Source organism: Galeopterus variegatus, unplaced genomic scaffold, assembly GCF_000696425.1.
Source record: "Galeopterus variegatus unplaced genomic scaffold, G_variegatus-3.0.2 Scaffold7911, whole genome shotgun sequence".
In the NCBI taxonomy this organism is placed as follows: domain Eukaryota; kingdom Metazoa; phylum Chordata; class Mammalia; order Dermoptera; family Cynocephalidae; genus Galeopterus; species Galeopterus variegatus.
The window spans coordinates 77,794-87,189 of NW_007734022.1; positions in this window are offsets into that span (position 1 = coordinate 77,794).

Sequence of the window (9,396 nt, forward strand, 5' to 3'; positions counted from 1 at the left end):
TGACCTCTCTCCCTTTCCCCCACTCCACTTTGTGTCCCTAGGTATGTTCTCTCCATCTGCAAGTCCAGCACACCACTGTGGTCTTTCTTTCCTTCTTTCTCTGTTAGTTCCCACTTATGAGTGAGTATATACGCTATTTATCCCACTGTGTTTTGCTTATTTCACTCAATGTAAGTTTCTCCAAGCTAATCCATGTTGTTGCAAATGCGAGAATTTCATTTTTACAGCTGAGTAGTATTCCATGGTATGTATATACCACAGTTTCCTTATCCAGTCATCCATTGATGGACATTTAGGTTGATTCCAAATCTTGGCTATGGTGAACAGAACTGTGATAAACATGGGAGTGCAGGTATCCCTTCGACCTGATGATTTCCATTCCTTTGCGTATATACCCAGAAGTGGGATTGCTGGATTGTGTGGAAGATCTGTACAATCTGAGAAACCTCCATACTGTTTTTTATAGTGGTTGTACTAATGTACAGTCCCACCAACAGTGTAGGAGTGTTTCCTTTTCTCCACATCCTTGCCAGCACTTGTTCTTCTTTGTATTTTTGATTCTAGCCAGTTTAACTGGGGCGAGATCATATCTCAATGTAGTTTTAATTCACATTTCCCCGACGACTAGTGATGTTGAGCATTTTTACATGTACCTGTTAGCCATTTGTATGTCTTCTTTTGAAAAATGTCTACTCAGTTCCTTTGCCCATTTTTTAATTGGGTTATTTGTTTTTTTACTGTGTAATTGGTTGAGTTCCTTGTATATCATGGATATTAATCCTTTGTCAGATGCATAGTTTGCAAAATTTTCTTCCACTCTGTATGTTGTTCTTTCACCCTGTTGATTGTTTCCTTTGCTGTGAAGAAGCTTTTGAGTTTGATATAGTCCCATTTATTTTTTCTGTTGTTACTTGTGCTTTCGGGCTCATGTTCATGAAGTTTGTGTCCACATAGTACCTGATGTGTTTCACTTATATTTTCCCTTAGTAATTTTAGAGTTTCAGATCTTATATTTAAGTCTTTAATCCATTTTGAGTTGATTTTAGTATATGGTGAGAGCTACATTTCTAGTTTCATTCTTCTGCATATGGATATCCAATTTTCCCAGCAGTACTTACTGAAGAGGCAGTCTTTCCCCCAATGTATGTTTTTGTTTCCTTTGTCAAATATTGGATGGCTGTAAGCCTGAGGGGTGATTTCTGGGTTCTATATTCTGCTCCACTGGTCCAAGTGTCTATTTTTATGCCAATATCATACTGTTTTCATGACTATAGCTTTGTAGTATAATTTAAAGTCAGGTAGTGTTATACCTCCGGCTTTATTATTTTTTCTTAGGATTGATTTTTGCTATTTGGGCTCTTTTGTTCCATTTGAATGTTGAGATTGTTTTTTCCATTTCTGTGAAGAATGTCATTGGTGTTTTTATGGGTATTGCATTGAATCTGTAGATTTCTTTGGGTAGTATAGACATTTTCACAAAGTTAATTCTTCCAATCCAAGAGCATGGGCTGTCTTTCCATCTTTTTGTGTCTTCTTTAATTTCATTCAATAGTCATTTGTACTTTGCATTGTAGAGATCTCTCACCTCCTTGGTTAAATTGATTCCTAGGTATTTAATTTAATTAAATTAATTAATTTATTTATTTGTGTGACTGTTGTAAATGGACTTACTTTCTTGATTTCTCTTTCTGTTAGCTCATTACTGGAGAATATAAATGCAACTGATTTTGTGGCATTTATTTTTTATACTGCAATGTTACTGAAATTATTAACCAGTTCTAGAAGTTTTTTGATAATCTTTTGGTTTTTCTATATATAGTATCATGTCATCTGTAAATATGGACAGTTTGATTTCATCTTTTCCAATATGGATTCCCTTTATTTCTTTCTCTTGCCTTACTGCTCTGGCTAGTACCTCCAGTAATATGGTAAATAGAAGTGGTGAGACTGGCATCCTTGCCTTATTCCTATTCTTAAGTGAAAAGCCTTCAGCTTTCCCCATTCAGAATTATACTGGTGGTGGACTTTACATAAACAGCTTTATTGTGTTGAGATACTTTCCTTCTACACCTAATTTGTTGAGAGTGTTTGTCATGAAAGCAAGCTGAATTTTGTCAAATGATTTTTCAGCACCTGTTGAGATAATCATATGTTTTTTATCCTTTAGTTTATTGATGTGATGTATCACATTTATTGACTTTCATATGTGAACCATCCTTGCATCCCTGGGATGTATCACAATTGATCATGGTGTATGCATTTTTTTAGGTGTTGTTGTATTCTGATTGCTAATATTTTGTTGAGGATTTTTGCATCTATGTTCATCAAGGATATAGGTCTGTAATTTTCTTTTTTTTGTTGTGTCTTTATCTGGTTTTGGTATCAGAGTTATGTTGGCCTCATAGAATGAGTTTGGGAGAATGGCTAAGAAGAAAGTCTTGCCTCTCCATTTCCTGTGACTCATAAGGCCAATGCTCTGAGGTTGAGGTTGCCTCTGACTGGGGAAGATGTACAGTACAACCTATTATTTCTATCCTTGGAAGGCCAGGTAGGTCTGTGAAAATACCTCATAGAAAGAAATGTTGCTGCTTTTGTCTGTCTGTCTTCTGCTACTAAGAAAGCCTGAAGGCTCATAGGAAGTTAAGCCCAGCTCACCAGAGCCACGGAGGGCTGGGTCTAAAAGTCCTGGCTAGGGAAGAGAGTATTTATTTAGCAGGTTGTCCTCTTGCCCTCCACAGAGGGTTGAGTACTCGAAATCCTTGCTCTAGCTTCATCATAGACAGAACTCATCAGTTTTGTGCCCAGATCCATGGTGGTGAATCCAGGAGAAGGAGGTCCCTGGGGCAGGGAGGGTCATTGTCTTCTACCTGGCAGTTAAGGTATGGCCTGGCACATGGAAAGTACTCAATAAATGATTCAATGGCCAAGTGCTGAGTGAGTGAGTAAATGAGCAACAACATGAGAAAGCAGTTGGAGAGACTAGATGGACACAGTCAAAAAGAAGATGTCAGGGACAATCGCTTGTGCTTGGGAGAATAAAGCCTGTTGGAATTTTGGGGACAAGAGATCCTTGTAGGCCAGTGTTACTGAAAGGAAAGGCTGCTGTACCCGCTCTGACTATCAGTAGTAGTCTGAGATCAAGTATCTGGGCCTTGGAAGGACAGGGCGAGGTGGCTGTGTAGGTGGAGAAAAGAAGATAATGTCAGAGCTTTGGTCATACCAGGCCTAGCACAGGCATGGGTCAAATCATTAGGGCATTTTAGTCTGGGTAAGGAATTTAGATTTAATTCAAGTGCAATCAGAAAAACTTTGGTGGTTTGGGATAAAGTGGTGAGGTGAATGGATCTACACAAGTGTTATTAAAAGATCAGATTGACTCCTGTGGGAGGCAGCAACACTGATGCACCAACAGAAGAAGTTGAAGAACCAGATTGAATGCTATTGCCATATTTCCGGTATTGAGATAGTCAGATTCAGGACATATTTCAAAAAGAAATCCCATGTTACTGATAAATTAAATGTTAGGCATAAGAAAAGAGAAGAATTAAGGGTAATTTCTGTGTTTGGGTCCTGAACTACTGGGTGAATGATAATCTTATCAGAAGGGGGAGGGGACTGGTGTGTATGGCAAGTTTGAGATTCTGTTCTGACAGTCACTGTCTTGGTTGTAAAATTAGTTGAGATAGATGAGATTATGGGAGAAACAGCCTTTTGGAGAGGGTTGAAGAGGGTCAAGAGTACATTCACCAGTTGAGTAATTCCAATTATCATGATGGATTCTCACATTTGTTTGTTCCACATTCATCATGTTGTTGGACACGTGAGCACAACATCATAAACTTCCACCACAGTAAACCATTGTCCACATCTTTCACCCAATCTCTCTTTTTCCCCCCAGCCTCCCACCCAATCTCTCTTTTTTCCCCCAGCCTCCCTTCCTACCACCTTTTCTTTCTTCCTGCCTACAAATATTTTAGTTAGTACCTACTATATGTTTATATATAAACTATATGTTTATAGTTCCATAGAATTAATTACATTCCATTTACCTATAATCCAGACTTTTGCAGAGGATATGCCATATTATAATTTCTCCACATGCAGGGAAGCCCAAGGCATAGAATCTCCTTCAGATATTTATCATGATGGATTCTCACATTTGTTTGTTCCACATTCATCATGTTGTTGGACACGTGAGCACAGCATCATAAACTTCCACCACAGTAAACCATTGTCCACATCTTTCACCCAATCTCTCTTTTTTCCCCCAGCCTCAACCCAATCTCTCTTTTTCCCCCCAGCCTCCCTTCCTACCACCTTTTCTTTCTTCCTGCCTACAAATATTTTAGTTAGTACCTACTATATGTTTATATATAAACTATATGTTTATAGTTCCATAGAATTAATTACATTCCATTTACCTATAATCCAGACTTTTGCAGAGGATATGCCATATTATAATTTCTCCACACGCAGGGAAGCCCAAGGCATAGAATCTCCTTCAGATATTTATGATTCATTATAGCCTTTTCTAGTTCAGAGACACTTTGCCAATCAGGGGTAATATTTATCACAAGCAATGCTGCCTAGCAATAGTGATATTTTGCAATTACTAGCTTATCAGGGTTACAAAGCCAGTAAGTTTAACTGAAAGTCAGATGTCTATGCACCAGAAGGGTTTCGTTAACCCTTTCACCCATATGCTTCAGACCACATAGGACACCATGGTCTGGAAAGAATATTAGTGAACACGATGATGTAGAACCAGTTCAAGTAGCTTCTACTACTTAGGAAATAAACCTAGTAGATACTTAGGTTTACTACTAGTAAACCTGGTAGTAGTAGGTAGTAAACCAAGTAGATACTTAGGTTAACTACTGAAAAAGCACAAGAGTGGGTGGACGTACCTCCTGTTGGCCTCCAGAGTTCTCAAATATGAATTGTGCACATGAGTCGGTCAGTATATCCTTTGCAAAACAAGTGGGACTTTTATGCCACTACGTTAGGCAGGGACAATTCAGGGAAAGAATAAAGACAATGTTTTGCAGAGTAGGTTACATAGTTCATGTTCTCATTAATCTGTCAACAGGACCATGGCATTCCTAGCCACATATGAGAGTTTAACCAGGAGAGTGACATGAACTGGTTTCCCTTTCCTGTTAAACTGGCAGTTGATGTTGGGAGTTAAGGGTGGAAGCCAATAGATAGTACAGGGATTTGCAGAAGTTGGCAAGAGATTGTTTAGATTTGTGTGGTAATAGTAAAAATAGAGTGATTGATTCAGGATATATTTTTAAGTCTTGGTGGGCAGGAATTGTTGATGGGATTGACATGGGGCAGAAGGTTTTCTGGCTTGAGCAGTTAATAGTATAATGGCCTTTTAACTAAGATGGAGAATAACTGGGGAGGAGAAGGTTTACAGATGGAAATAAAAAAAATACTGTTTTGACCATGCTGAGTTTGAGGTCCCTGTTAACTTCAAGTGGAGATGACAAGTTTAGAGTCCTGGATGCATTTCAAGGCTGGTGATGTATGGGTCCTATTGAAAGCCATGGGACAAGATGGGCAGACTGTGCAGACAGGAAAAACAGTGGGCCCTAGAGCTGATTCAAATTTATGAGTGTTTATTTTCTTAGGATAAACTGACAGAAATAGAAATACTATTGTGTCAAGGGATAGTCAAAGTTTTAAGCTTGTTTAACAATATAAAGTGACTTTTGGAGTGGATGTACTATCATATTTCTCCATTAAAACTGGATAGAGAGGTAATGGGGAGCAATTTCATAGGAAAACTTAAGGAGACCTAGAAGATGAAACAGTTGAACAATTGTGACCTCTTAGCATCTAATGTCCCTCTCAACTTGTGCTGCACTTTAGAGATTCAGTCCCTGCCTTTGCAACCAAGAACTTTCTTTGGAAGCTTAGTTTCAAATATGTCCTGTGTCAGATGAGCAGCTCACTGACTTGTGGGACAATCTGTGATTAATGAGTCCCAGGAGAACATCTGCCCTCAATCTGACCCCCAGTACTTATGGGATCAGGGAAACATAAAAAATTTATAAAGATAGGATAAGGCCTGGGGCAAAGCAGAAACTCGTTAAGGGTTTATTTGCCAGACTGGAATTTGAAAAGGAGGTATTTGAGGAGACATTTATGTCTCTCAATCAAATCAGTTATCTGGGACCATTAGGGACATGACAGGTCTATTGAATACTTCTTCCCATAACCCAGCATGGTATATTTTAAGAAATGAAATGTGTGTCTTGGTTACAATTAGTAATGTCTACAACTCTGAAAGGCATACGGGGTGTCCTAGCAAGGACCTGTATTGTGGCCTTAGTATACATGGAGACATGCATGATTTTGTTTTATATTTGGGGTATGTCTGTAAAGCAAGTGATTCCCAGAAGACTTTTTCATTAGTTTGTTTTTTGCTTTTATTTTGAAGAGGACAAGTTTTAGGTAATGTCCCAATAGTTTATAATAAATGCAAAGATAGGACATTTTGTTGACCAGGGCATCCCATTTTAAAGAGACTGCCTGAAATCTGGCCATGTGTGACATTTCTTGGGTCCCATCCTTTATTAGGGACATCCTGACTAAGAGACAGAAAGTAGCAATGTATCACTAAGGTCCATCATGTATATTGACTAGCAGTGCCATGTGCATAGCCCACAGATTTCTATTGCTATTAACTCAGTTAATCTTAGTGCTCTCTCCAGGTAGCGAAGGGGTTTGGGGGAGGGATGAACTCCTTTAGCATGGTGATATTTGGCAAAGGACTGAGAACAGAGGAAGTCACCTCCTCTGTAAGTAGAATATATGGCTCATTTTGCTTTCATCCTACCTTAGATAGACCTTGGCAGCCATGCTGAGCTTATGGGGTCTGTTTCCATAACCCAGAGCATAATGAGCAGCTGGATATGGAGAGTCACAGGCTCAGTATCTGTGAGAAACTCTATTTTCAGTAAAGTCCAGTAGGCATCAAGTCATTTGTTGTTTTAATAGTGTATAGCATAAGACCAAGAGGGGCTTTTTTTTTTTTTTTTCTTTTTGCATCAGCCACCCTGTGGTAACTTATGGCCATCATGAGTGGTACAGAGAGTCCAGGAGGCATGAAAGAGGGTGCCAAAGTCTCTACAGTGAAGACACTAACAGGAGGGACTGTTGATTTTAATTTGCTTCTTCTTTACTTTTTCAAAAAAAAATTAAGTGAATTAAACCATGTTTGATTTTTTATTGTTGTAAAAAACACAAAACATACATTTACATATTGTTAACTATATTCATGTTGTTGTGCAATAGATCTCTAGAACTTACCCATCAAACATATCTGAAACGTACCCATGGAATGACTCCCAATTTCCCCTCCCTCTCCAGCTCCTGGCAGTCACTATTACATTCTCTGCTTCTACAATTTTGTCTATTATAGTTACCTCATGGGTGGAATTGTGCAATATTTGTCCTTCTGTGACTGTCTTAGTTCACTTAGCATAATGTTGTCCGGGTTCATTCCTCTTTTTGTTAAGGCTGAATAACATTTCACTGTATGTGTATATTACATTTTCTTTATCCATTTGTCAGTCAGTGAACACTTAGACTGCTTCTATCTCTTGGCTACTGTGAATAATGCTGCAATGAACATGAGTATGCAAATATCTCTACGAGATTCTGTTGTCAACTTTTTGGGATATGTACCCAAAAGTAGGATTTCTGAGTTATATGGTAGTTCTGTTTTAATTTTTTTAGAAACTTTCATACTGTTCTCTATAGCAGCTATACCATTTTACAATTCCACCAAACCATGTTAGTTTTTTAATCAAAATTATATTTTTATAATTATTTTTAATTACCAAACAATAATTGTGTATATTTATGGGGTATGATGTAATGTTTGATCTATGTATATATTGTGGAAAGATTAAATCACACTATTTAACATACGAGGGTATATTAAAAGGTTCGTGGAAAAATAGAATTAGACGTTACTGAGAATCCTTCCGTGAACTTTTTGAAAATCCCTTGTATCTATCACCTCACCATGTTGTTATTTTTCTTGTGAGGAGAATATTAAAAATACATTCTTTTATCTATTTGGAAATACACAATACACTATTACTAACTGTGGTCAAAGTTGAATTGATCACTAAAACTTACCATTCAGTCCGAGGAGAATATTAAAAATACATTCTTTTATCTATTTGGAAATACACAATACACTATTACTAAGTGTGGTCAAAGTTGAATTGATCACTAAAACTTACCATTCAGTCTAATTAAACTTTGTACCATTAGAACAACAGATTTTAATTTGTAAGTAAAATTCATAAAGGACGGACGTGTTGTCACCAAAACCCAAAGAGGACTGAAAGTATTGAACTTAGGTGTCATTAATAAGTGTGTCAATTGAATTGTTTTGGAAAGGGATATTATCAATGTCATGTCATAGTTGTGCTCCTGGAGAAAGATGAATATAGTTAAGGTCTTGTTTACAAACATTGAGTGTGATGCAAAGATGTTGAGGTACTCCATGAACAGCCTAGAAAATGTTGACCCCAGGGTTACTGGAAAGATTCTCTTTGAGTAGTTGCCAAAATTGATGCTTTTGTTTGGAGTTAAGGGTTGGAAACTCTTATTCCATTGTTTTGCTGATGCTATTCCTGAAAGAAGATTCTCTGATTACCATATTTTCTCCACCAGTCTGCCTGGAGTTGTCTCCATCACCTGCTGCTAAATATGTTCCTGAACATTTGGTCATTTGACAGACTTATCTATTCTCTGTTCCCCAATCCAGTTACAGATGTGACCACAGGATGTACCAGAGATTGCCAGTGTCTACGTTGTATTGAAATAACACTCAGTATCTAACAAGTATAGATACTGGCCCACTGCTCTGGGCCAGTCATCTTGAGTTTTACTTCATAGGAATAGTCTCCTTTAATCTTCAGAACAAATCTGTGATAAACTACCATTTTGTAGATGATGAAATATAGTTTTAAAGAGGGCGAATGACTTGTTGAAGGTTATGAAATAGTGGCAGTAAGTTTTAAAGCAGAATTATTTGATTCTAGGAAGTCCAAGCTCTCTCTTTTTTTTTTTCTAAATAATGTATTGCAAGTTAAGTTTTTTCACTTTGTTTTATAACTATAAAAGAAATATATGTACAATGTAAAATATTCAAAAGATGTCAGCTCCTCAGAAAAGATAAAGTGCTGAAGAACACAGTGGACAGTGAGGAGAGGGCTACTGCCTTGAGAGACAAGGTTGTAACTGGACTGGGAAGGGCTGTCATCTGGTGCTTGGGAAGGGGACATTCAGGCACTGACAATAGAGACGGTAGAGGTGGACACATAGGAACAGTTTGCCTCAAAGTCTATGAAAGAAAAACTCCCTGGA